The sequence below is a fragment of the Aricia agestis genome, chromosome 9 (assembly GCF_905147365.1).
Source record: "Aricia agestis chromosome 9, ilAriAges1.1, whole genome shotgun sequence".
NCBI lineage: Eukaryota > Metazoa > Arthropoda > Insecta > Lepidoptera > Lycaenidae > Aricia > Aricia agestis.
In genome coordinates this window covers 17,586,592-17,602,166 of record NC_056414.1, presented here as the reverse complement: position 1 = coordinate 17,602,166, position 15,575 = coordinate 17,586,592, and the positions used below count along the sequence as shown (strand labels likewise).

General features: G+C 37.5%; 1 protein-coding gene across 3 annotated transcripts in view; it reads left to right on the top strand.

The window, feature by feature from the left end:
- The window catches only part of LOC121730255 (kinesin-like protein KIF21B), a 70,410-nt gene that overhangs the window by 31,413 nt on the left and 23,422 nt on the right, over window positions 1-15,575 (top strand). The window lies entirely within an intron of this gene.

The window sequence follows — 15,575 nt, the reverse complement described above, 5'->3', positions numbered from 1 at the left end:
GCATAAAGTTTTTAAATAAAAAATAAATGTTACTCGTAAATTATATAACTAATAACCTTTCAACATACAAACAATCAGCTTGTTAGGGTTCCGTTTTAGGGTTCAGTGGTCAACCAAGTTTTGTTGAGAAGTAAAAATTTACCTGAGTAATGACTATTTTATGCTACTATTATTTCCTAGGATGTTTGACTTTACCTAAGTAACTGTAAGCTGATCGTGTTACACGGTGCTGTCATAATTCGTGGGTTCGCGTGAAACCTGAGTGTTTTAAGAACATCGTAAAGCCGCGCATTTCACCTAAGACGACAGGCAAAACATCCATATTGTAAGTATATGTAATACAATATATGTGTGAATATGTCTGTCACCTCTTCACACCCGAACCGCTGAAGCGATTTTGCTGAAACGTACATTTTTCAGAATGAAAAGGATACTTTTAATTCTGGAAAAATGAAAGTCCAGCAGGCGTAGCATGGTCACCATAGAAACGGTTTCTTTCTACGGAAGAATCGACATACTGACAGATTTTATTGACAAAGTGGCGGATTTCCATTGTCTAACTGCAGGTAGGGCTTATATTAAGAAAAAAGTGATACGAAGTTCTCAGGGTTATGTAGTTTGTATTAAAATAATTAGGGTAATTAATAATTATTATCGAACTTCTTGATTAAATATAATATTACAGTTATCTGCATACATTGTAATCGCTCTAATCTGTCATCGGGTGCGTTACCTCTGCCAAGTACTCGTGTGCAACTGCCACTTGCGACCGTGACCCTCTTGGCACCCCTAGAGTCCCCACCGTAAGAACAGCTGAAGTGGGCTTTTTACCACTTCACTAACCGCGACTTTTAGCCTACACTTTCGGTCTGCAATCTGCATATCTAGACAAGTATATTTATAGAGTAAACAGACTCAACCGTAATATTTCTCTGATAGTAACAACACAGTTTGAAGAAGTATTTTTAATAATGCTAGATGACGCCGGCAACTCATATCAATTCAATTCAAATATTCTTTATTGTGCACACAATACAGAGATAATACAAAAAAATATATAAAAACAAAATAATAAATAAGTGTCACACTGGCGGCCTTATTACTAGCCACTAGGTAGCAAGTAGCAACCTCTTGCAGGCAACTGAGTTGCGGGCGTAGAGATTCATTTATAACGCGGGAACCGTACATTTTTCTGCAACTAAACCTTATGTTCTTTCCCGACCATCTCCCATACCTCATTTCATTCTAATCGGTTCAGCCGGTTAAACGTGAAGAGGCTAAAAGACCCACTTTCGCATTGATAGAATTAGGACAGAACTTAATGTAAGTGTTATGTGAGTTACATTGAAGTCTTTCGAAGTTCGAACAAAAATGTTGTCGTCAACACAACAATAACAAGGCAAACAAAGAATTGTTGCGGCCGTATTTGGTGCGGATTATGTATATTACGTTGTCACCGTAAAGTTTATGTTCAAGTTAATACTACCCGCATCTTCGTGGCTTCGATTTTTTTGCGGAAATCGTTTAGTTTTTCGACATAAAAACTATTTTATGCCTTGCCATCAAAAGCGTAAGCTGAAGCGTGAAGAGGTGACAGACAGACAAACACTAGCGCATTTATATTATTGAAAGAAAGTAAGAAAATAGTTTATTAACAACTTACATCTGTGATCTGTTACAAAATACGACAAGTACAGCACAAATTGTGTGGATTTTCATTTAAGTAACAGATTTTTCAGGTATTGTGTTACATTGGCGCCTGCACAGGCTGAGCCTGTCGTGCAGGTCACCGAAATTTTAACATAAAGTGATATACCTATTTAACAATATACCAATTTAATATTGGTATGGATTGATCATGTCATTATAAAGGTTCAACAGGGATCATACTAATCTTTTAAAATTTAATTGAACAATTTACTATCGGTTCGATTAATTTTATTATCGGATCCATAAAAGGACGGGTTAGGACTTAGGACCCTAATGAAATCATCGATCGTCATATAAGCTGCATACAAATGTAAAATTTATACCGTGTTTTCTCATCTGTATTCTGCATAATACAATCTGATATGAGTATGGCGTGAAGAAACGTACAAGTCAGTATATACCTCGAGAAATTAGGTGTTTGATGACTGCCGAAAAACATTAAGAAAGTCGTTCTACTGGACTCTGGAGATACTTTCATAGTTTCTTAATACATATTATGGTTTAATGTTTTCTTCGCAACCTACTTAATAAATAATAATACAGTTCGTATGCCCATACTAATATGAAATATCCATTCTAATAGTATAAATGCGAAGGTGTGTATGTCTGTCTGGCTGTAACCTCTTCACACCTAAACCGCTGTACCAATTTTTCTGTTTGGTACTTTGAGTCTCGGGAAAGGACATAATATCATACTTTTAATCCCAGAAAAATGTAGGTTTCCCGGACGATAAATGAATTCTGACGCAACGTTATAATATTTTCTAAGCAAGGGAGAACATAAATTTTCATATTTTTAGTTTTTACTTAGCTTATGTTTACAACTCGACAGAACCTTGTCGCAATAAGCCGTACTGATATTCTGAGCGAGTAAACACCATAAGTTAGAAGCGTCTACGTGTGACAAAGTCCCACGTGCCTCATTTACATTCTAACAGCTCTTAGTGATAATGTCGACATATTTATTGTCTATCGCTTGGTGTTATTAATTTTCTCTCAGCAAATAAATAACTTAATTTTCCCAAAACATGAAAGCATTCTTCAACCTAAGAAACATTCATGCGGTTTCATTCTTTGTTTGATCCAGAGAGCTTCTTAAGTAAATTACGTAAAGTAAATTATGCAAATATTTTAATTATTTATAATATGTATTTACTATTTAAGAAGTATTTAGCACGTAGCAAAAACTTCTTTCTTTTCTCTACTTCGGCTTGCTCTACTTCAAATCAGATACCCATGCAATGTATTGCAATATGGAAAGTAAGGGATGCGTTACGTGACCGATATAAAGTAAACAAATGAATGAAGTGCTTAATAGAAACGTTGATCGCTAAATCTAACTACGAAACTCATTTAACAATGACTTGTGAGCCACTTTTCCGTAGGCAGTGTTCATTGTCACGTCGCCGCGTACGTCCGAATGCCGACGCCTACTGCGCTCCCCGATTGTCTTCCAAAGGTCTGCAATAATAATTATAACTGGCAATGAGGAATGCGAGGGCGACTGCCATGCGACTGTCGACTTTATGACGTTGACATAGCGCCGCGAAGCCTTCGGACCACCCACGTGTCCGATTGACTGCAGTTTTTGTAGAGGTCGCTCACCGGTGTTAAACTGACGTTCGAACGAAAGCTTATTAATTATTTTTAATTGCATCACCACTGCCGTCCCGCAAACCTAGGGCCTCATGAAACATTAAAATGCGAGACGTATCATCCGCGTAGAACTTTAAGATCGACAAAAATTAATTTGAATGCGTAGCGTTTGATTTTAGGTCTCTTTGGTGGAAGTGAGCAGGGCAAGTGTAAGCGCGAAGACACGCTATTGGTAGTTCGCAATTAAATAGTAACGCACTATATTGGTCACACTTACCCCCATTCGCCAAGTTATCTTAATGTTATGCGCAGTGTATGCCGCTGATAGCCTTCAACTCATTCTTTAAATTCCCTCAAAATCTTAAAAAAATGTTTAAGAACTTGTTATCTTGTTCTTTGAGATTCCGTCACAACTTGTAAAGCCTTCACAAAGTTTTTAAGTTTGTTATCTTGTTCTATGCCTTACGTATTATGTGGGACAAAATATTAACAACGGTTCAATGAGTAAGATGGGTTTATCGGTAGAGTAAGATAAGCCAGCGGATATCCGCATGTACGGCCCTTTATCATGCGGGTATGTCTTGAGATAGGCAGCTTGTTAAAGAACAACACCCTTTTGGGTATAAGGTATGAACAAGTATTTTGTGCGCACCTAGTACTAGGAAGAAGTTTCTGGCTTATTTACCTTCATAATTTTAAACCCTAGTCCTTATTTCGACATTGCGTGGGAGAATCTTATATTTCAAGTAATGAGTACCATATGATAGTGTTCTTAAAAGGTTGTTTTTTTACACCTGATTCCTGAATCTGTCGCGCTTATTGCAGCTGCTTGATCTGTAAATGAAAAAGAACCCAGGTGTCATCGTACTTTATAGAGGTTGTAACAAAACTAAATAACACTAAAGTGTCATGATTATTTTTGGTACTGTACTGTGTATTTGTCCCTTGCATAATAGAGTTTACTGTGAAAGTACCAGCGCTGACAGAGCAAATTTTTGAGAGAGACACGTCATACAAACCCTAAAGTATTATCACTTAGTTTTGTTACGCCCTGTATAGGTCCGTACCTACGGGGCATTCGCACTCAGACAGACAGGACAATGCCGCATCGAGTTGCGGCTGAAAAGGCGCTAGACACTGGCGCATGCTCTGAGGGCAATCACGGCTAGAGCACTGGAAACTTTTACATTAACTATGACTCTATTACCGCAGTCCGCGCGTATATTAAATGAGAAGTGTGCAAGTAAAAAAAGCTTTTTTCACAACTGCTGCTTTTCAACTTATATTCTAAACGCAAAATGAAATGTCACATTGAAATCGTCCTGCGTAGCTAGCACGGGGTTTCCCAGTCGATTCTTCGGAAGAAAGTAATGGCAGTTTCTTTCCCATGTCTACATATCTTATTCCCGAGCATGGCACCACCCATCGACTTGAGTTTCAGTGGACAAAGACAAGAAACTCTTTCCATAGCAACCATTAAAGCAACGGCAATTATTTTTTTTGACATTTAGTTTCTTGGTTCTTCTTTTTTAATTATGGCACCTCGGCTATAAAACCATGGCCAGTGTCGAGTAAATGGCGGCAAATTCAAAAAATCGACGTGTAGCAACCTTGTCTATAGCCAGAATTATAGTTTTGATCTACGAAATACGAATAATAAAAACTAAGGAACTTTATGATTCGTAGTTTGTAGATCAAAACTATAATTCCGGCTATAGACAGGGTTGCTATACATCGATTTTTTGAATTTGCCGCCATTTACTCGACACTGGCCATGGTTTTTGAGTTGATTGACTTATAGATTTTCAAAAGCGATAGATATCGAGATAGGAAAGAAACTTTTACTCCAATGTTTTTCCGGTAAAACTGTCAAAATTTAGTTTCTTTCGTTTGTCTATGTGCTTGTGCTAGCTATGCAGAAGTCTATTATTCTTTTGTTTTTTAAATAAAATACAAATGGCCAGTTTAATTTGTAGAAGCTCATAATTTATTTATTTTTTGCTATCTCCTGTATTTTCAGATTCCATCTGAGTTGGTTATTTTGTAGACACGTCAAAGTTAGAACCCCCCCTATTTTTCGTGGCGGCTAAAGGAGTGAAGGAGTTGCGAGCTCATGTGTCAAAGTTATAACCCCCCCTTTTTTCGTCTGGGGGACTGAAGGAGCGAAGGAGTTGCGAGCTCGAATGTAGCAAAAAGTTTTCTGTTGTTTTAAACAAGCTCACCGTTTTTCGTTATATTCTATAGTTTCAGATTTCGTCCCATTTAACAATTCAACTGAAAACTACGCTGTAAACTTCTGGTTGACTTGACGTGAACACGTGAGTCGCCTGTGCGCGTGATACGGTACTGCTTCCTTAATAACGTAGCGGATTGCTGTAATTAAATTACCATACGGGGAGAAAGTTGACGCCATTTTGATAAATGACACCAAAGCAATAAAAGTTACAATTATGTTAATTGCGACTTCGTTTGTTATAGGTTGTTGGAACGAAACAAAAATAGCAGTTTTGTCTGCTATTTTTGTTTCGATAAAAGCTGTTCCTAAAGCCTGGTCGCAAAGCACTGCTTGAAAGTTTATTTCAGTCGGGTATGAATATTGCTACTGCAATTTACTCACGCAAGCGGTACGAACGGAGGTAGAGGGAAATACCTACTTAATTCTCTTAAAACTCTACATTAAAATTATAAAATTTACGAATTTTTACTAAATGATAATAAGTAATTTACAGAAAGAGGAAACGTTTGTTTCATGTTTTTATCGATTAGGCTTGCGACATAAGTGAACCGATGATCAAAATTGAGGATTTTTTACAAATATTTTATGTTGTGGAGACTGGAGTAGACGCAAAAGAACAGAGGCAACTTTAGAGTACTGTGTGGGGGAAATTTACGGTTCCCTTGGGAAAGCGAAAGAAAGTAATGACGGAATTATGTCACATCTAATTCAATGGATAAAGGTAATCGATAACAATAATTTATTAATAGTTTATAATCGTTTCACATTCGCCTAGGGCCTGGTTTGTCATGTTCAACAATCCGGAAGCCAACCTACACGCGCCTGAACATTGAGGTCTCCAACCAACACGTTATGTATGAGCAAAGGTGGGCTTTTGATAATTTGCTATGACAAAAATATGCGACGCCTTCATGGTCCAGAGTTTGCTTCTCGATTCCGAAGGTGTGGTTCTCGCGATGGAGCAAGGAAAATGATTTTCTTAAATTCGGTGAGACTGCAAGTTTATCGACAGATTTTCTGACTAGAAAGATGAACTGATGATGATGACGCATCTGATCATCAGTTGAGCATTAGAAACATCGGTACTGTGATCTAGAATTATAAACACCAATTATTGTCAATCGTCATGGACCTAAAAATAAGTCGTTTCTGTTTTTCACTGAAGATTCCGTCCGTGCGACGATATTTAGGAGGATTCTTGTGTACTGCGTACATTCTTGGGCACCTTAAATTAATATCTAACGAATTGAGGTTTTCAGCCAATATTATAAATGTGAAGTTTATTCTATTTAAAGTCTTTTATAAAATATAATGCCTTAAAATTTTATCAAAACAAAATGATATTAACAACTAATATTTTAGTTGAATTCCTTAAAGACACTTTAACATATTATTTATGACTTAATTTTTCCGTGTTTCCAAAATAATACTAATCCTAGGCGCTGCCCCAAATCTTGGTACGTAGGCAGGTATGTCCTTAAAACATAATTTACGATATCACCAATAAAACGCGACAGATTGAGCCTTGCATCAGCCCATATAAAGCAAGATATATGGGCTACTTTATTGCCAATAAATGTGTATTCGATTTTCATTTTTCACACTGTGATGGTCCAACTTAAAAGCTACAAAATTTCATACAAGTATTTGATATTTAATATTAAGGAGTTGTGTAAGCTTCGTGGTTGAAAATGTATTAAAGCGGAGTGGCTCTACAAAACACAACAGCCGGGCCACTTATAAAGATTACATTATGATATCAGTAATGTTCTCAAGATTATTACTATTTAGTTAAGCTTGTCGACATAATGCGTTTACCACAATTGCATTTATATGAGCTAATGATTACTATTAAAGGATCTGGCCGAGTAAGATTAACGAATGCATACTTTACCTTAATAGTTCAATAGTAATTAAATGTTAATGGAGTATTGTTGGAGCTTATGCCGCTGGAGATAAAGACCATACTGGTACAGCTTTGTGGCGAAGGACTTGTATGGCAACGCCTTGGGCGCCAGGCGCCCTGTTTGGCTTGAACAAGTAGGACTCCTGCATACTTCCTTGTAGCATGGTGAATTAGTTCTGTTAACGATGATGATGATGGATAACTCCCGTTAACATAGTAACGGTAATTGTAGGTCTTTAGCATAGCCTAGGTTTGGCCGAATTTCAGACCAATTAAGGTGAATTAAGTATGAGTAATGTCTGACGTTCGACGATGCTTTGCTCTAATGAGCATATTGGTCTTTCGAATGCTTGACCCAATGAAGCGTTTCAGATTCTTATTTAAGTTTTAGCAGAATATTTATTATTCTGCAATTTAACTCTGACACCATTTTTTAGATATCTTATCAGTTGCAACTTGAAAGTTTAAATTTATAATCAATAAATAAATCCGTGGTCCAAAAATATGCCCTTGTGACACCCACATACTTTTATCTTATTTCTTACAATTCATGGGCAACCGCTAGATAGAAGTACAAGGACACAGTTCGAGTACGTGATCAATATGTTTACTCGCTCGTGTTTACGTAACGGATTCACAATGATACGGCCACTTGCGAAGGCATTGTAGGTCGATTGTGTCTCGGTTTTGTTATCGACTTGTAGGAGCCCTTCGATTGCGTAGACCTTACGTTCGTGATACATATCTAGTTTATTGCACGGTCACGTAGATCTATCGAGATGCAGAGCATGTGATGATCTATATCAGCAGTATTTTTTCCTCTTTGCTCTTCTCTGGCGATTTCAGTCGGAGGACTCAGTGTGATTTTCATAAGAATTGCGTAAAAGGAATAATGTTTGCTCATTAGTCATTATCATGTACAACAAATCATAACTTTTCTATGTGGTGCTCCTATTTGCGAAATTAAGATGAAAGTTAGAGAGCATGTATTCTGAAAGCATAGTAGGGGTTACGTTACCTTCCAGGGAGGACTGGGAAAGAAAAATCCCAATCGATGTCCGCCCTAGCGACATAGTTTGGTTCACGGATGGATCAAGGAAAGACAACCGTGCGGGAGCCGGATTCCACGGAGGCAGGCCACCAAAAGGCAAATACGCCTGTTTGGGGGAGTTTGCGACCGTGTTTCAGGCTGAAGTCTTCGCTATCCTCGGTTGTTCACTAGAAAGCCTGGAGATGGCCCTAGTTAATAAAAACGTCTTTATCTTCTCCGATAGTCAAGCTGCACTTAAAGCACTGACTGCCGCAGTAGTCTCGTCCAAATTAGTTCTGGAATGCGTTGAGACATTAAACATGCTGGGAATGAACAACAACATCCGCCTAGTATGGGTCCCGGGCCACAGTAACGTCCTCGGCAATGAAACCGCTGACGAACTGACTAGGCTTGGGGCCGAGAGTCTCATATATGGTCTAGAACCAGTCTGTGGTATAACTCCCAGTACCACAAAGCAAGTGCTAAAGGAATGGGGTCACAGGCTATGCAGGAAGCAATGGGCTGAGACTCCTGGCCTTGAACACTCCAAGGCACTAATTCCTGACTTCAACATGAAACAATCAGAATTAGTGCTCACCTTGGGTAGGAACCAATTAAGAATCCTTACCAGAAGCCTAACTGGGCACTGCAAGCTCAACAAACACCTAAACAGAATAGGTATTTGTAGCATAACGACTTGCAGATTCTTTGAGGAGGAGGATGAAACACCTATTCACCTTCTCCTCGACTGCCCTGCTCTACTACAGAGCAGGAACAGGCACCTTGGTCGCCACGAATACTCGTCCACAGAGGAAATTCGTGGCACCAACCCCAACCATATCGTTCAATTTATGAGCAGTATTGGGTTGGGGATGATACTCTAGTACGAAGGAGTCACAATAGATCCTCATGGGTCGCAGTGACGTCAGGGCTACAGAGACCTGCCTTCTTAAAAAAAAAAAGGCGTTACGTCAAATCTGTTCCACCTGTATACCATCGCTGTATCTACTTCTCTCGTAATATCGTCAAAATCGTGTGCTGCAATATTTCGTCTCTACTTTTAGCACGCCAAAATTCGTTCAGGGACCGTAAATTTTTCCGGAGTCAAAAGTATCCTATGTCCTTTCCTCGGAACCAAAGTACCTTCATACCTCAGCAAAATCGGTTCAACAGTTTGGGCTTGAAGAGGTAACCGACAGCCAGACAGACACACTTTCGCATTTATAATATTAGGTATAAATAGTATAGATATCAACCTTAACAATCCATTCTCCGTACACCCACCTGTACCTAATTGTTCCATGTAGCCGGCATTGTCAAACGATAATGTACCTTTGTCTCGAGTCATTAGAACAGCGTCATCAGCCATCGCGGACGAGCAAAAACTTGCATTGAATGATTGATTGTGATAGCTGGTCGTGGAGTCGTGACGCGAATGCCACAATGATCTACTCGCAAATTGGCGGTGGCCATTCCGAGTGCATATTGTGCTGGCATAGATGGAGTGATAGCCTACATGGATTGTGGAGCATTAGGGGGCATAAAATCTTACGGTCAATTCAAACCGCAAACCGACGTGTAGATGCATTTCAAAGTTTGCATGGATTTGACAGAGTTCATTTGCGTGATGGCGGCTCTCGACATAGGCGAACACGTTGGCCAACGCGTCTGCGGACGCGTTGGCCCAATGTGTAGAACGGGCGTTCGCGCGTTGGCCGTAGGTATTTAGACGTTGGCCGACGCATCTGCGAGCTTGCCGCGCGGGTCGGAAATGTCGGCAAAAGATCAAAGGACATTTGTCGCAAGCTTCGCGCTCCATCCACACATAGGCCGCGCGATCAGTTTGCCCGGAGTTATAATTATGATAATTATTATAATATGTAATAATTTTTGTATGTAATAATTTAATAAATAATAAGTAGGTAATAAAATAATTACTTATATTATTTTAATATTATAAAATATTATGTGAAAGTGAGTTTATTTCTTTGTTTGTTACGTTTTCTCGCCTTTTATTTATTTATTTCGAGAATACTCTTTAAAAACTTTTTCTTGTCCATATTTACAAAGTAATTATAAGCTGTGAATAAATAAACAGCTGCAGCTGTTAGCGACTAAACATCCATTTTGAATCCGTCCGCACATTGGCGCGATCCAAAGCATACTGAACGACCTTCCTATGTGTGGATTACTCACAAACGCCGTTGCAAGCGCACTGCCAACGCGTCTGCAGACGCGTTGGCCAACGCGTTCGCCTATGTCGAGAGCCGCCATGAGACGTTGTGCAAATCTGTCAAATCCATGCAAAATTAGAAAATATGCATCTAGGCGTCGCGTTGGGGTCTGAATTGACCCTGTTTCCTTTATTTAATTACGTCTCTGAGAAATGTCATAACATGTGGTATAACTTTTACGGAAGCGCCTCTACTACCGCCCTGCTCATTGATGCGTAGTAAATGCAGTTAGTAACATCACCCTTTCTAAAAACTGTCATTGCTTCTCTACTTCTGTCATAAGCAGATTCCTCAACTTGTGTGAATGTAGTCACCTATCATGAAGAAGTTCTTTAACTACTCAGTTTAGGGGGGTGAGCCAAGATCCTTTCTTTATCGCTTCTTTATAGAATCGCCGTACAAAATATATGGAATTGACATAAGACGAGTCGAACGTCAACGTCATATTAACGAACGCTTTAGTCAAATCCATACATTTTGTACGGTGATTCTATAACGAAGCGATAACAAAAAATCTCGGCTTAATGGACAGTTCTACACAATAGAGAACGAAGAAAATATGTGGCGATGATGATAAGTAAATTGTGTAACGTTTTCGCGTCCTTACGATCCACTTACGAAAACTCATAAAATAGCAATATTATATGGATTTTGACCGAAGTGCTCAAACCTGTAATCGCTGCGGTGCGGCCTTCTTGTGGCTCGATTATGTCTTATGTCATAGAAGGTAAATAAGGCGAGTACACATGAGTCATGCGCAAGCGCAGAATCCTCAGATAGAGATATCGTGATAATTTTGGCGGTACCGTAAGCGCTTTTCGTCATCTTGACTAAGACTAAATACTAGTGTATTTAGATTTTTAATTTTACCAATACGTTTATGTAGAGTTTATCTCGACTTACCAGCTGTACTTTATTTCGATTTTATCTATTATTTTAAATAAACGAAAAGATAAATAGTATTAAAGTATTTAATAAATACTTTAATACCTTTTCGTTACTCGATAATATCATATTTTAGCAAATAATATTTATAGTTATGTTACATAATTCACAGTAAACATAATATAACCAAACTTTTTATTTACCACTTATGTATTTAACGTATGATAATTATCTTGTACCTGCGCTGCACACAAATTAATATGTATGAGTGGCATTGTAGTGATTATTAAATGCAAATTGCTATTGCAATTTTTGTCGACTGTACTATATGAAATTCTGTATTCTCGCTCTTATACTCGAGAGGATAAAAGTTATTTTCGCCTGAATCGTGTAGTATTATGAAGATATGTTATTAATATCTTATCCTAGCGCCTCTGATAGCGCGTGACATTCAGAGATAAGAGATAAGAGTGGACATTGTATACGTTTCATTTTAGCTTGTGCCTATACAAGTCCTATTAGTATGCTAGAAACGAAGAAAGAATGTTCGTTCGTCAAAACGAGAGCCTTCTCTTTCAAAAATACGAATAACGAAAGCGTACATAATCGATAAATTTTTCACCAAGGTGCCCAATAAAACCAAATAACTAAACTAGATAATTACGATCATAAATCATAATGTACGCAACATAATTGGATTACAACTATGTATTAACAAAATAACTTTAATCTCTTTTCAACATTGCTTAACAAAATGTAGGCTTCGCTTCTTGGTTTTTGCTAATCTTGTAAGTTGTACGTGAGTTTGAATGTGAAAGTTGGCCGTAACCAAACGAAGCTTAATTTGAGAGGCTCTTAAGTGACAGCAGGCAGTTTGAGCGGAAGATCTTAAAGTATCGCTTGAGAGCGTGCTCACTGCTGAGTTACGTAGAGTTTTGAGCTCGAGTATTCGGCCGATCCCTTTAAAGTAGTTGTAGGTTGTAAGCAAAAGCTAGTATGTTTTTAGCATAAGTACTTTTACTAAAAATGTTTTGCTAAAATTCGAGAATGGCTAGACCTATTTACCTACAGTGAATTATCGTATCTATCAAGAAAAGTTTAAACGGTCATACGTGGTAAAATTGCCCACTGTGTGTGGCTTTTCCGACGTATCAGACAAAAACAGAAATAAAGATTGGCGCAATCATGCAGCAAATATTTTTATAAATACGGGGGTATATGAACAACGTGTGTCCGGGCTATACTTAATACACGGTTTCCGTCGGATATATCAGTATGTTGCGCAAACGCGAATATATATCAATCGATACGATACTATAGAGTATAATATTATGACAAGTGTTACGTAAGCGCTTCCAAAAATTATCTACACAATTTATTAGGCAATTTAATTAGGTATTTCTCGCTCTCTACGTGGTTTTTTCTTTTTACTAATTACCAACAATTACAACGAGGAAAACGGACACTCGATACGCGGATGTTTAGACAAATGAGATAATTAAAAACACTCTGGTTTTGGTCGTTTAAGCACAAATATACCGGCACTAAAACTTCCGGGATCAGCAAAAAATTAACGAGATAATGTTTAATGTTTATTATTTAATAATATTCGTTTTGTTTATTTACGAAAATCATTCAACATCAAAAAAGTGAATTCGATGTATAGCGCTCTTATATTGTAAAATGTTACCTACCCACTTCAATCTCCGTCTACTCATGTCTACAATTATGGCATTTTAAGGCCCACTCGCACGCGAGACAGAGATGTCATTACATTTGACCTAACTTTTACCCAGATGCTCTAATGTGCTAAATCGTGCGCCTATAGTAAAGGAGCCCTAAGAGGGAATAGAAAATACTTTTATTGGCTTCCTTCTATCCTTTTATTACTATACTAAATAGATTTTATTGACTTTTATTGCATGTCAGTAATATTAATCTTTTCTTTGTCAGTATTAACTAGCTTCTCTATAAACTCTAATCACGATGACATACACAAACACAATAGGCTTTCTAACCGTTTTTATCGAGTTTCCGACACATTCACTTACGAAATTGCCGTAAAAGACCGCTTAACGCCAATAGCACTAACTTTTAGCGGTTTATAATTGCCGCGACAAAATTACGTAACAATGACTTTCGACGGCGACTGTACTTTCGTAGAGTATGGAGATTTCATTGTTTTAATATTCACATAATGTTTTAAATGTGATACATTTACGTGACTAAAAGTAAAAGTTTTGTATTAATTAATAGAAGTATTGAATACATTTTGCAGCTCGGTTGCAATTTAATTTGTAAGCATTTAACCACCTTTACTGTGTTTTATTTAACTTTATATCTAAATGTCTGTATTCGTTATAGGATATAGCTTACGTCCTTACAAGGAGCCTCGCCAAAGCTCTGAAAAAGTTTGGTGTGCGCCTTTGACGATTTGAAACAAGTATGCAGTTGTAGGTAGAAAATGCATTGAATGATTTTTACCTAGGAAAAACTTCTTATTATTACTTATTATAATAAAAATAAAATCAATATATTATTATTATTAACTCGTTATTATTTGAATAAAGCATCATCTTAACTCCTTCTTTAACAGCACGATAGAAACACATACCATAGTTAAATTAAAAAATTTAATTAGAACTTGGAACGGGTGATGTCGAATTTTCAATCGGACGGCGGAATACTCGATTATTTTTGTCGGTAATTTAGAACGATATTTTTAAAATGTGAATCACTAAAATAGTAGGTACCTAGAATAGCTGAGAACTAGTGAGATTTGTCCCCAATGTCACAGGGTCATTGTATTGCTGATTGTTTTGGGAACTAATGTTAAAATGTATGAAAAAGATTCGGAAATCGCTACAGATTCATAGATTAGTTTAAAGAGAAATAAAAATACTATTTTTGTTTTAAAATTTTCAATTTTAGAGCAAGAATTTCCAGAAACTATAAAAACTAAAGAAATAGGAAGAAAAGGTTTTCATATCATATACAAAGGTGTTATGAAAACTGTTTTCTGCCTATAATTTATACGGCTCTGATCGTCCAATGGTTACTTTCATACCCTCAATCTCCTTGCTCTACAAGACTTCCTATTTTTCGTCTATGTTGCGGGAACCTCATATTTTTTTCTGATAAAGGTGTCATAAATCATAATATTATGTCTTTTTCCGGCACTCAGAGTATTTCCATTCCAGATTTCATGAAGAGGTAACAGACAAACGGACATACTTTCGCATTAATATTATTAGTACCTATTGACGTATATGGTTAGGTACCTATCAAATTTTTTCACATTTGAACCCGGATACTTGAAAAAGTAGGTATTAATCACATAATTTATACCTTGTTAACTTGTTGTAGAGTTAACTAATAGCTAACGAATTTTTTCTACGTCTTATGTACGTTAAAAACGGTTTTAAATCCGGTCTTCCAACTCAATACTAATATTAATGAATCTGTATTCACCAAACTGTGCTTAATGTGCTATCAGAAAATTTTATTAATAGGCATACTTAACGTTGACGTAACTCTCCCAAACAACGCCATCTGCTTACGAATCAATTTACCTGATGATACATCTAAAAAAATTGATGAATACATATAACTAATTAAAAGCAGTGTTAATAGTTTGGGCGGATAGACAGCGAAATGTCAGTAACTACGAGTAGAAGACGCCCGCAAATCCGTTGCGCCTAAACTTATTTATTGCGCGGAAACCGTACATTTTTCCGGGATAAAATGTATCCTATGTCCTTTCCCGGGATCCAAACTGTCTCTATACCAAATTTCAGCAAAATCGGTTCAGCGGCTTGGGCGTGAAGAGGTAACAGACAGATTTACACTTGCGCATTTATAATATTAGAATGTATATTATGGATAACGTAAAAGTTGGGTGACGTATGCTGATGATGATGTATGCGCGCACGCAGACGCGAGGACGCCGCGCACGTGCCGGACCTGTCCGCTAGTGCC